Source organism: Polyergus mexicanus, unplaced genomic scaffold (genome assembly GCF_030449975.1).
Source record: "Polyergus mexicanus isolate NDT 795.1 unplaced genomic scaffold, iyPolMexi1.0 SCAF_16, whole genome shotgun sequence".
Classification (NCBI taxonomy): domain Eukaryota; kingdom Metazoa; phylum Arthropoda; class Insecta; order Hymenoptera; family Formicidae; genus Polyergus; species Polyergus mexicanus.
In genome coordinates this window covers 3,209,147-3,223,212 of record NW_027223336.1, presented here as the reverse complement: position 1 = coordinate 3,223,212, position 14,066 = coordinate 3,209,147, and the positions used below count along the sequence as shown (strand labels likewise).

At 34.5% G+C, this 14,066-nt stretch overlaps 1 protein-coding gene across 4 annotated transcripts in view; it reads right to left on the bottom strand.

Moving 5' to 3' along the window:
* The window catches only part of Mef2 (myocyte enhancer factor 2), a 69,025-nt gene extending 55,323 nt beyond the window's left edge, over positions 1–13,702 (bottom strand). For 2 of the 4 annotated variants that reach the window (XM_070309047.1, XM_070309051.1), the window contains exon 1: positions 13,142–13,701. The gene's annotated coding sequence lies outside the window, so the exon portion shown is untranslated. Of the gene's footprint in view, positions 1–3,660; positions 3,840–13,141 lie in introns of those variants that run through there. The other 2 variants (XM_070309052.1, XM_070309049.1) reach the window with 2 other exon arrangements.
* Between the last annotated feature and the right edge of the window lie 364 nt (positions 13,703–14,066).

Sequence of the window (14,066 nt, the reverse complement as noted above, 5' to 3'; positions counted from 1 at the left end):
AACAAATAAATTATTTAAAATTGACAAAGTGACTTATTTTTCTCGCAATTAAAACTAAGAGTTGCAATATTTCGCATAAATCAAAGAAATTACGAAACAAAAACTGAAAGAATGCCGAGAAGTACACAATATAATCCTACAACTTCAAAATATTTCATAACAATCCAAAAACGATCATGAGTAAAATGTATTTTTGTGTCAATCCCGACTTTACAAGCTTCTTTCTACGCTAATGAGAACGAAAGATATACAGGGCGGACAAAGATAACCTAATACTCGAATTATCTCTTTTCGATGATTTAAAGAGAGATCTTTGCGGCCACCGTCAAAGGCTACGCGTCGTAATTCTTCAACGCTGTCCTATCTGGCAAATTTCGTGTGAGTTCAAAACTGTCTAATTACGTTCGTTATGTATAATGTATACGATGTTATCTCGCACGACCAAACAACAATTCCAATCGTTATTGCTTTATCATTCTGATTGCCGCGCTTTTACATTTTAGGCAATTACTCGCGCGATTGTATTTTGCTTTTATATTCGCAGATCATATAATAATATATGTTAGAAACATAAATATATGGCAGATCAACTGCCTTGAGGAAATCGTAAAGTTTCGTAATAGCAAAAACTAATAAACGCAATGCAAATAATTTTTTTTCTAAAGAAGCAATGCTAATTCACAAGAAAATTATGGATTGAAATATCAATTTAATACAAAATGTTATTTTAATTCAAAAAGAATGAATTAAAAATATACATGTTTTGCGATGATTCTAGACTACAGCGATAATATGATAATGAACACTCCCATGCTACATGGAAATTAGTTTGAAGTTTATATTTGTATTGATTTAAAAATAATAAATAATCGAAAATCGGAAATAATACAATCTTAAAATGTAATTAAAGAATACAGTATTAAAAAAAAAATGAGCAAATTAAATTTAAATTATCTCAAGTTTATAAAAAAACGAATTAGGTTACTATTATGATAAGTTCATGAATTGCATGTATTTATGATAAGTTTTTGCCACACATACTTGCATATCATTGTTTCATTATTTCATTAATATTATATAAATGTATCCTGTTAAATTATACAGTATAGTGATTTATTAACTTATAATTAACATAAACCTGAAAAAATGGAGTTTCAAGAAAAATAAAGTAACTTTATTATACTTGCGCTCTTTCGATCTTAGTAGAAAGACAAGTCCCCTCACTTGACGACGATAACAATCTTAAGATTCGTCAAGGATAACATGTGTATCTCTCTTATTTTGATATCGAGCGCGCGCGATCCGTTTCCTTCGCCTACCCCCTATATACGTAATCCACGCGGTAGTCGCAATAGCGAAGAAAGAGAAGAAAAGGTCGAGGGAAAGAGAGGGAGGATACTACCCCATCCCGCGGTCTATCGTAGGTACACCTCGCGCACCTACGCGATGGCATATATATAACCGGAAAGGTGTATCATATATGCGCACGGCACCGCGTACAAGTACAGGTAAAAGAAACGTCGCTATGGAAACGACCATGGCCACCCTCAATCGATACACTCGACGGGATGTCGGTTCGTTTGTTCGACCGGCTGGTCGGTCGGTCGGTTGGTCGGTCGGTTGGTCGGTCGATGACGCAGACGAAAAGCCCACGTGGTCCTATCGGCCACGTGCGAGAGCGCTCTTTCGCACCGCGATTGTCGTTTTTCCCCTTCCCACTTCCTTCTCCCTCTCTTCCTCCTGCTCTCCTCCTCTCCCTTGTTATTCCGCGAGCGCGATCTGTCATTCTTCTTTTCCCCGCGTCAGGCGTGATTCGCGCTTTCATTCGCGCGTTCCTTTGGCTGTTCGTCGCCATTCGCGACGACTCGCAGTAGGTATGTCCTATACCTGTAGAGAACTATATGCGTATAATTTAGGGGAAAGAGAGGAGGAAAGAATTTCCGAAATCATCGGGGATTCGTGTCGAACGCATTACGTATCTCATAATGAGTGTCGTTTTTCAGACAAACGATCTATTAAAGGAAAAAGTATGTATCATATCTGGATATTTGTGAATAAAGATTGTCCAAAGTAAAATCAATTCGTTATGTTTAATTAACAAGAGTTTAATAATATCTTTAGAAAAAAAAATAGCTGGATATTTTTAAACATACACGTTGTTGCTATACGCGAAGTATCCCACGATCAAAGGTGAACAAAATAATATTTAAAATAGAAGAAATAAAATTATTTACGTAAAACTATTTCTCCTACTAGATTATAAATAGTTAGTATAAAATGATAATTTATTTATTTGAAATACTTATTTAATTTCAGAAATAAACGAAATAAATATTTCGAATATTTATTTCTTCTCGGAAAAAAAAATTAATTTTTAAATATTCTATTTTATTTATTTATTTTTTTTTTTTTTAACGGAACATAATATTCTAAATTTTGAATATGTGTGCTTTTGTTCACGAATGCTTGCATCACATAAACACTGGCAATCAAACTAGTAAAATTTATCGTGAAAAATTGCTAAAGAGACTTGATAAAACGGGGATTATAAAAAGGATTTGCGTCCTTCGCTCTATTTTTCTGATTCGTGGTGGCACGACCATTCGTGTAAATGGACACTTCTTTACTCGGATGCAGACAGCTCGCACGCTTAAAATGCGAACGACGTATATATTACATTGACATATTCACATATCGATCGCGCGTTTGAATTTTACGATCCGTAAACTTTCAAGTCGGTTTTTATCAATCGCATCTTTCTATGCATATCTTCTTCCTTCTGAGATAAAAATAAAATTGTACTAAAGAAAATGTTGGATACTTACATAATTAATAATTAAATCTATATATAATTAATTTAAGATATATATATGTATAATTCTCTAAAAAATATTAATTATTCAAAAATAATTTAGTAATATTAATATATATCGGAGCTGTGCAAAAATGCTATCGTTCTAATAAAATTCGGTCAATAATACAGCCAAAAGAAAGAAGGAATTAAAAATAATATTCCATCTTGGAGTGAATCAAATATCTTGATTCTTTATATATTCACTTTTAATTAAATGTCCCAATATAGAAAAAAATATTTTATTATGGGATTAATTGTTGTTTTGTCTTTTCCTCTATATCTATATATATATTTTTTTCACTCTTTTTTATTTAATATTTCTCTTTGATAATTCATATATATTTTAAATAGGGTGTCACATAAATCGTGGCATTTGAGTTTGTTATAGAATCTATCGTTAAAATTAGAATAAATTTCAGGATGTTTTGCATTTTTCATCCCATGTGTATATTTTCTATTATATATTCATTCTCCTTAGATACATTTGTAACTGAATTTAAAGAGTCCACTTTCTTTTACGACTATAGAAGATTCACGCGACGCCGGGAAGTAAAAACGTGTTGATCTCGCTATTCCCGCGGACGACCCGGGGTGCTCGACACACCCGGTGCGCATATATATTCGTTGAAAGTCGCAGTATCGTCCGAGAAGCGAGAGGCGAGGCGCGCGTTCGCCGTACACGTGCGAGCCGCACGTGACAAAGGGTAAAGCCGGCAAAGGGAAAGAGAAAGAGAGAGAGAAAGAGAGAGAGAGAGAGAGAGAGAGGATGCACCTTTCTCTTGCTCGAGTGCACCGTGTCGACTTACGTCATTCGATAATGTTCCCTTTGCACCGGTGACCGATGCAAGCACGGCGGTGAACATCGGCAAGGTGCCACCGGTGATGATAACTCCTGCCGGGTGAACGGCGCCCTTACAACAGGCGTCGCCTCACTCCGCACGTTTCACACGCGTGAAGGAGCGAAAAAAGGGGGCCGAACGAACGGACGGATGGGCGAGAAACGGGCATCTTGCCCGCAATTGCGCACGAGAGCCGATGGACTTGCGTCATTTGACGCTCTGTCTCTCTCTCTCTCTCTCTCTCTCTCTCTCTCTCTCTCTCTTTTTCTCTTCTTCTTTCTTCCCTACGCGGCGAACGATACGCGCGAACATCGCAATTTACTCCTATTGCGACGCGATGACACGTGCACAACGTTCACGAGGGTGGGCGGAAGAATGCACCCGGGGGTTTGCGCCAGCACACGCCGAAGATTTACGTCAGTCCTGACCCGACAGAGAGCGGCCCTCAAGGTCGACCGAAGGCGCGCGCGCGCGCAACGATCGTCGCCAAAGGGCGCCCGCCAAAAGAATGTATAATAGAGAAATGGTCGTCTAATGAGCACACTTACAATTAGTCGCGTTAGGCTGTCATCAATGTCCCGGATTCTTGATGAGACATGAAATATTAATCTTACGTAACAGTCGTCGTGTTTCTTGATTCTCTCCCTTTGACCCTTAATTGGTCTCTTGAAATAAAATCTCGTTTATTGTTCGGTAGATTTAGTCCCCATTATGTGAATTATTGAAAAATTATGTTTTAATATTTTGTCCTGCAGAGTAAATTTAAAAAAAAAAGAAAAAAAAAGATAAAGCTTTTAATTTTATTTAAAAAATCTTAAATATATTGTGTGTGTACATACATATATATATACATACATACATATGATACATACATATATACATACACACACACACACACACACACACACACACACACACACACACACACACACACACACACACACACACACACACACACACACATATATATATATATATATATATCATATTATAAAATTTCTTTTCAAAAACGAACTAAAGCTATATAAAAGAAAAAATGCTATTTTCGAATTTTTTATCGAATTGGACAAAGTATGTTTCGCGGTTTTATTTCCATGAAATATATCGTGAGTGGCCAAAATTAATTTATAATTTCTATCAAATTTCCTCCTAATATACTTATCTCATATATTCCCTCGCGGATTTCTATCTCGCTATCCAAAAATACGAACAAACTGAATTATTAAAATGCGCGTCAGAATTCTAGAGTATCTGGATCAAATAAGTCAACGCTTCGTCTTGACTAAATCACATCGAATGTTTTAATTATTCACTACTATTATATATAATAGTTGAAGCGCATTTATAATTGAAAAAGTCATGATCGTTATTATAAATAACATTTATTAAAATTATTATAATATTGGCACTTTTTACGGAAATTATTTTTGTATTTCACATACCAATTGTTTTATGACATAAAGAAAGATCAGTTTGACCAGAAATTTTTAAATTTTGCGGCATTCATATTAATAATATTGGGCAATATTTATTTTTACAAATCAATGCATATAACGGCACAATATCTTTGCATTAAAAATGCGATATGTAGAAGTTTAGAACACACGCAAAAAAAAATTCACGTTATTAATTTACTATCAGATGCACGCCAACATAATTTTGTAACGAAGCAAGCGTGCGTATACCTACATATAGATTTTGTAAAATGAAAACACCATCTAAAAGTATGTATTATAGTAATAAAAAATAATAAATAATAAAATAATTCTTTTTTTACATTATATCCTTCTCTCTTGCCTATTTCTTAATAAAGATCTTTTTATCAATTCTAATGAAAAAACGCAAAAAGATCTCCACGTTGCTCTATGATATTTCACAATTAATATATAATCTATAATTATCACAAATTTTATTTTAGAAAGTCAATCAGAGTCGTCAATATAATTATACGATTATACTTTCAGACGCGAAAATATCGATTTTGTACAGAAGCAAATTCCTTTTTTAGTTCTCGCGCAAAACTCGTTCGTTCTATATGTTATATTAGATCTCGATCTGGAAGCTTGTTTAATCAGCGTGATCAGCGTGATAAGCGCGATGCGCAAGTACATGTTATAAACGTAAATCGAGATCTATTTAGCGCGATAAGAATTATTTCCCTTCGGAAATCCTTTATTCGTGACACATCGGGCGTTTGCGGCGGGCTCAATAACGTAATAACGTTCCCAAAATGCCTGACGTCAGCAAAATTGGATCCCCGCGGGATAATGATCGATGGAATCATCCTTCGTTGTCTTCGTCATCATCGTTGTCGTCGATGGCGGTGCAAATCGATCGCGCAAACCGCGCGGCATGTACAACGGAGTTTCTTCCTTCGTGGAATTTTTATGAACCCGCGAGCTTTTTCGGGCGCGACGAGAGAGCAAGAGATGAAGAAAAAGAGAGAGCAGATACATATACGAGCGCGTCTAAAAAAAATCAGGTCTCCGTGAAATATATATATATGCGCAGTGCGATTTCCAAAAATGTCCCAGGATAATTCCGTCGAGTTTTGCCACACACACTTGATGTATGTGGTAAAATCGTTAATGGTCGCAATTAAGGACATCAATGATACAGGACGCATGCACAGATAATGGGATCATTTTAATATAGCGCGTATAATATTGATGGTAGCATCGGAGAACGAATTTTTAATCGCGGCTCCATGTGAATATAAGTGCGTCTATAGAATTAAAACTGATTTTACAAATACTTTAAATCAATTGTCTTAAATTGTATCGACAGAGGCGAAGTTTCTTACGATTTGGGTCCACACGGATAATATTTGAGAACTAAGAGAAAGAGTGAGAGAGAGAGAAGTTTCGCTTCCTCTGTATTTTAGATTATATTTGCTGATATCACAAAATAAACATAGAAATTTAATCAAAGTCTATTATAAAATTATATTTGAGATCGATCTATGTTGCGTCCTTTAAACATCCAAAAATTTTGCATCTCGTGAAACGCATTTAACGCAGGCTTGAATGTAATAAAAAGACACATCGGTCTTCCGTCTTATTATCCGTTGCGGCCGGCGTCGTATCCGTTTGCGGGAAATAGTCAGCCGACTATAATCTCGTCGTATCTTGCGTAACGCACTATTGTGAAGTAGCCGAAGTGTACGTTAGTGAGTTCATGTGGCAGGTACAAAGATATCTATACTGTATGTATACTAATTAATTGTGTTTTCGTGTTACTTGGCAAACAGGTAAACAAAGTGCGTCAGCTGATCGATATCTTGCGCCGCGGTAATAAAATACGCAATTTAATTTCCGTTTTGCTCTCCATTAAACATTTAACGAACTAATATAGCAATCCTATACGCGATGTCAAATAAGAAAAAAAATATAAGAAAAAAAAAAAATATATATATATATATATATATTTTAGATATTGTTATTTTATTTAATCGTATCTCTAATCGGTTTTCAAAAATCATATTTTGTAATCCGTAATATATGCGAATATCAGATTCAAGACTGACTCTGTTAGTCATAATGCTGATGTCACTCCGTACAATATCAGCGATATAATCGACGACTAAAAGATGTTAGGGTAGTGTAACGCATAAATATTCTCCTTATCGCGCCCGCTTTTTGCTTATTAGAATAAGAAAAGAACATCTTTGACTTATATACTATAGCGAATATTAACACTGATAAAAGATATATACAAATTTGTGCAAGTCTAGAATATACTATTGTAAGATTATAGAGACCGTTCTCTTATGTAATTGAAAATTGAACACGCTCTCTCTCTTTTTTTTTTTTTTTTTTTTTTTTTAACGACATATAACTACATAACATGCGAATAAAATATATATATATATATATTGCATGATCGATACATTTACACCTATATAATTTTCAATGGCCGTTAATCTTTGATATATTTTATCAATCAATTTGATATGTATTAATATTGTTTTTTGACAGATCGATACACACACATCATAAAAATTATAATAATACGGAACGAGAATTTTACGCGAAAATGTATAAAAGAATTTCAGATACTATCTTTGTTATGTAACAAAGGTATTACATTTGTTTCGACGAAACAAATGTAATACTTTTCATTAAAATGTAAAAAAATGTAATCATGTTTTTATCCTTTATACGATATCTATGTTACACATCTGCTTTTTTCTCTCGAATTGTAATAATATATTTAACAATAATAATAATAATAAAAAAAAAACCGTATGTAACAAAGTATTACATTTTATAAAAATATTTCCACGGCTCTACTAAAGCGCATTTTATATGTTTTTTACCTATTATATTTATGCATTCGCATATTTTTCTACACGATTTGTGTTGCTAATATAATCAAGGGGCCTTCGTAGATCATTACATCACAATACATTTTGAATTTCACTTCACGTATTTATTCCGATATTTAGTTTGAAGTATCCATATATTGTAATAAGGATTTAACGAGCAACTGTCAATCATTAGAGAAGCCGCGTAATATGTATTGTATAATCAGAAATCTTAACATCATATATGATAACTTCATGATACGCATTGCATACGCAAAAAACCATTCCATTATAATTAGCGATTCCTGACATTATTGCATCTCGCTTAATAACTATATAATCAAGGCCTTTGCGTTTTAGCTACCACGTGCTTTCATCGTCGAATACTTACAAGCGCTAAGTACTTATCCGATGGTAATACTATCATTGCTCTCTTGAGCATTAATTCTTCTTAAGTGACACTTCTCTTTCGGGAATTCGATTCATCGTATCAATGGTGCATCATTATCTATATTATTAGACTAATTATTGACAAATTCAATGATCTTTTTCGCGATCTTTTTGTAATTAAAAATTACACAAAATCTTTTACGTGAAGAGAGACAATAAATTTATTTTAAAAACTCATTTTTACTTTAATTTTACGAAAAGTTCAATATTAATGTACAATAAGATAAAATTATTTAATCACCTTCGAAATATACAGAATAGGTTTCAGGTTAAAAAGAAATTGTAATTAATTTCGTTGGTGATATTTTTTATTTAAATATTTATAAGATAAAATTAATAATAAAGCTGAGATTTATTAATTGTTAATTGTTAATTGCTGCTCTTTCGATTAATAGTTTTCTTGGCACTAAATTTTGGATATATGTACAAACATTCGAATGGCGTAAATATCAAATGCACGTAAAATGCAAAAATTATATCGAAAGAATGGATTATATATTGTATATATATATAAAATTAAACAGAGATATGTTTTCGACATTTTTTATAAGACACAATTGCTTCAAAAAATATAACGATATTAAAGCATTTCAGTTTATTATATTCGAAATTGAAATATTCTTTTCTGTAAGTAACAGACTATAGAAAATATCCTTGAAAAGATACATGCGATAAAAAATGAGAGTTCTGTATATTATAATGTTACGTACACTTTTAAAAATGCCGATACCAGTTATGTCAAAAAGAATTAATAATTAATAATTTCGTTGGTAAATATTTTTTGTATATGAATATTTACAAGATAAAATTAATAAACTAAATAAAGCTCCGATTTATTAATTGTTAATTATTGCTCTTTCGATTAACAGTTTTCTTGGTACTAAATTCTGGATATATACAAATATTCAAATGACGTAAATATCAAATGCCCGTAAAATGCAAAATATTTCATAATATGAAGCAAAAATGAAATATGTACTTTCTTTAAAAGAATACTTTTGCCATTTAAGAGAGTTCGCTTCGTCTTCATTCGTCATGACTCGATACTCGCGCAAAATAGACCCGATTCGGATCTTTACGACTGCTCCCACGTAAACGGCATTTTATCGGTGTCTGGAGTAAGTTCCTCCGGAGCGATCGAAAATTCAGCACGTGCGCCGCGTTACACACAGACAGCCGAATAATTTCCGCTAATACTCGTGGAAGCTAGTCGCAGTGATTCTGTCTTCCCCTAGATAAGTCATGGAAGCGAGTCAACGTTTAGGTCATCGCGCGAATTTGCATAGCCTCGAGGACCTACATTGTGATGCGCTTTGTGCCACGTTGAGGGTCATACGGGGGCCGGCACGGTATTGTCGCGTGGCACATATATATATATATATATATATATACGTTGTGTAGGTCTAGGTTTTCTCGTGGACGGGAGGAGCGGAGAAGGGCACTACGCGTGATACCGCGATAAACCGGTATCCGATAAGGTTTACCGAAACGCGCGTAAAAGGTCGAGTGCACGTCGTGCATATTCCACATTTTCCCGTACCTGTTTTTCCCCGGATCTTTTTTAGCGAAAGAAACACATGCACGCGCGTGCACGTACCGTTTCTATTAAGGATTACTCGCGCGGTAGCGTGCTACGATAAAAACTGTTATAATGAATGGCTCAACTAAAGTATAATTTCATAAGTCATGTAAAATACAGTAGAATTAAAAATTATATTCATATAAAATTAGAACGGAGGAAATGTGCGTGTCGGATATGTATGTACGTATGTAATATATATAGTGCACTGATGGATATAATAATAATAATAATAATTCACGACTGAAAGTTTTAATTAATGCGTACATTACTAATTTATAATAGTAAATTGCGATCCCGAGTAGATACCCGAATCGCGTGTGTATTAATAGAATATAAAAATTAAACAATCTTTATTGAGTTATTAAATCATTTCCTATAGTAAACCTGAAATAAAAAAAAAAAAACTTACTATATAAAGAACGTAGTTTCAAGATTTTTAAAAACTTTTTTCCGTAGCTGTTAAAGGGGACATCATAATTTCTTTAAATTCATACTTGTGTGTATGTGAGTATGTTAATATTCATTCAACAAATCAATTTTGACACCTTAGTTACCGTTGTTCGTATTATCTTTTTTCTTGATTCTTTAACCGCATTTTTCTACGCTTAGACGTTATTGAAAAAAAATCTTGCGATCTGATATATTAAATTAAATTAAATTAAGACCTTTAATAAAATAGATTCAATATGTTTTTCCAATGAAAAATACAATTAATAGTTAATTTGATATAAAATATGATAAAATTAATAGTTAATTTCATTATTGGGAAATTATTACCTTGTCCCGTTTATTCAACAAATTCGATTACTTTTTACGATCTTATTGGAAATAACTCTTTGTATTAATGTTAAAAAAATAGAGTGAATAAAAAATACTGTATATAATCTAATGTAAGATCTTTCCGATTTTTTTTTTTTTTTTTTTTTTTGTTGTTAATTAATCTAGAAGAAGCAGAATTTTAAAAAATATGAAAACTTTCTACACAAATATAGTTCCAATTTTTTCATTTTTAATCTGTTTTTCTCTCTTTAAAAAAAAATGTATAGCTAAACACGTGCACACACGTGTAAAAAGAAGTTGCAACAATTGAGAACGGTAATAAAAGAATATTAATAAAAGAATCTCTCCTAATATATAAACGCACTGAGTTTGTCTGCTCGATATTTATAATTTGTCGATATTAATAATATAGACGAGTAATGCTCGTTTCTATCAATTCGATTTAAATTTAATCCTTGATTGACTTGCAGAATGATCAATATCAAAATTTCTAATGATATAATTATTACATATAATTTAATAAACATTTTTTTTTTTAATTTTGCTGTTGATCACTCTGCAAATTAATCAACGATTAAGTTTAAATCGCGTTGATAGAAACGATAGAAGTTATATAAATATATGCATATATAATTCTTATATCTTTGTAATTTATTTTTTAAAATTTAATCTATGTTAAATTTTTGCGATCCTAATATTTTTTTTACAAAGTAAAACCCGCAAAATCTTGCATCAAAATAAAATCGGATTGAATATCCGAAACAGGAATGTAGACATGTGGGTGCATTGGCGTATAGATTTCTGCATTACCGGTCACGATATTTTGCAAAGACAAAGTTCGAGGTGCCTGTCGCAGATGGCGGTAGGAAATGGAGCATGGCAAAATAACACCCACATATATACATCGCGTGTTTTATAATATTTAATACAACCACACCATACGTGTGTAATAGGGGTTCGATATCTGGGATGCTGCGTTTTTATCGTTCATACAACGAGTGAATTTACGATGTGTAAATTCACCGTCGAAAAATATATTTCTCGTTATTTTTTATTAATTAAATACGCCTTTGCAAATATGACGGATTCGATGTTAAACATTTTACACGGCATCGCCGTGAATCATTAATTGATATATGATTTAATTACTGCACGGCATGAGATTAAAATTTCATGTTGTGCAAAAGTGCAATTTTATCAATTATAGACAGTTGGTTGTAGTCTGTTATGCAAAAAAGATGTGCATAAAATTAATCTACGCCGACATTTGGCTGTTACACGCATCTGTCATTGCTCCGATCGTCTTAATGATTATGCCACACAACCTTTATATATATATATATATATGTGTGTGTGTGTGTGTGTGTGTGTGTGTGTGTGTGCGTGTGTGATTTCATATTGACTCGAAAAAGAAAATTAAAAAAAAATTTTTTTTTTTTTTTAATATCGAAGCGTTACGTCACATTCCCATACATGTCATATATACACATAACATTATAGATCTTTATAATAAATCGTTGTGCGCATAGTTGTAGTGTAAGAGCATTAAAAAGTAGCGTCTAAGAATCGATGATAATTATCGATACATCCATAAATCACATCTCATATGTTGACATAACAAGTATGCAAGAGACATTAGTTAAAGTAATTATTGTATACAATTATTATATATTTACCGTATATTTTTTCAAGTACAACACAATTGACCAAAGATCTCATATTGGGGAATCAGCTGGTTCAATCCTCTTAATATTCGATCTCTCCTCACGGGTACGTATACGAATACAAAGAATCTAGCGTTCTATCATTTCAAGTTGGAGTCGCGTTACGTTTCATTTGCGGAATCTGCGATGTACCAATATTTAAACTCCAATAAAATGTGAATTCATCGGTTTTTCGAAACGGCATAATGCAATCGCAAAATCATCGAGTGCCTTCTCATTCCCCTGACTATCGATTCGAAGTGACCGCGATGAGAGGATCAATAAATCTCGCGACGAGACGCGCGTCGCGATGCATATCCTGATACATCCCGTCTGAAAATTCTTGTTCGTTCTCTCTTTCCCTCTCGTTCTCTCGGTTTCGGTCCACCGAAATCGGAGACCGATGTGAAGTGCGTGCCTGCGTGTGCGTGCGTGCGGCGGCGGCGGTGGCGGCTGCGCGCTCGCGAGCACGCTCCTACGTATATGTACGTGTATGCGTGCGTGTCGGTTATATACGTGTGCGCGCGCGCGCGGGTGTGCGCGTTAAGCGAAGGCCATATCCGACAGACTGTACGGATGACTTTTGAAAAGGTAAACAGGCGAAGCATAAGACGATTCGCTACTCACGGTTTCTCGCCGGCGATCCCAGCCGCTCCCACACGATTTCCCCCGTCGTCGGCGTGCCTCGATGATTATTTGATTTTGCACAGCAACATTGTTGTACGTCCAGTACAAAAAAAACAGAGAGGGAAAGAGGGAGAAAGGAGGAGAGAGAGAGAGAGAGAGAGAGAGAGAGAGAGAAGAGAGCGAAGGGGGAAAAGACACAGACGGGAGAGACAGAGATTAGCGAGAGAAGAGAAAGAGAAAGAGAGAGAAAAGTTAAAAGGTGAGAGAAGAAGGGAAGAAAAGATACACACCGAGAACGCTCGTTTGATCAAAAGCACGATTTTCGTGACGTCATCGGCGGTCGGGCATGCGCGAATAGATTTCGGTGATTTTCCATGCACGGCGAAACACGTGCGACGGGTCGGTTGACGCCACTACTGTGTTCACGCACTCAGCACTACATATCGCTAAGAAACGCGCGGCATTATCGTCGCGTCGTAGCGGCGGCACAGCGAGCTTCCACAGATACCGTGCGCGATTCGCGAGGAGGACCACCGCGGCTGCCGACATCTAACTCCCATCCACTCCCACTTGTTAAGTGACGTACACTGACGTCATCGATAGTTTACCTTGAGCCGCGTGACATTGAGCCGCAGGATGGCCAACCGCGGCGTCGCGAAATTTCCTGGTCGCTTCTATGCGCGGTCGATTTTCATTGCGCGCGACGACCATGACGATCGTTCACGAAGCACTCGACGATCTTACCCGAATCTTCAAGCTTCTCCGCGTTTTTTTATCCGCGTATAAAATTCTCGCGTGCGCAAACGATTCTTTATAATTGAAAAATTATTAAATTAATAAATTTAAATTTATTAAATTAAAATTAAATTATTAAATTAAAATTATTAAATCATCGATCATTGATTGATGTAGAAATATTATAATA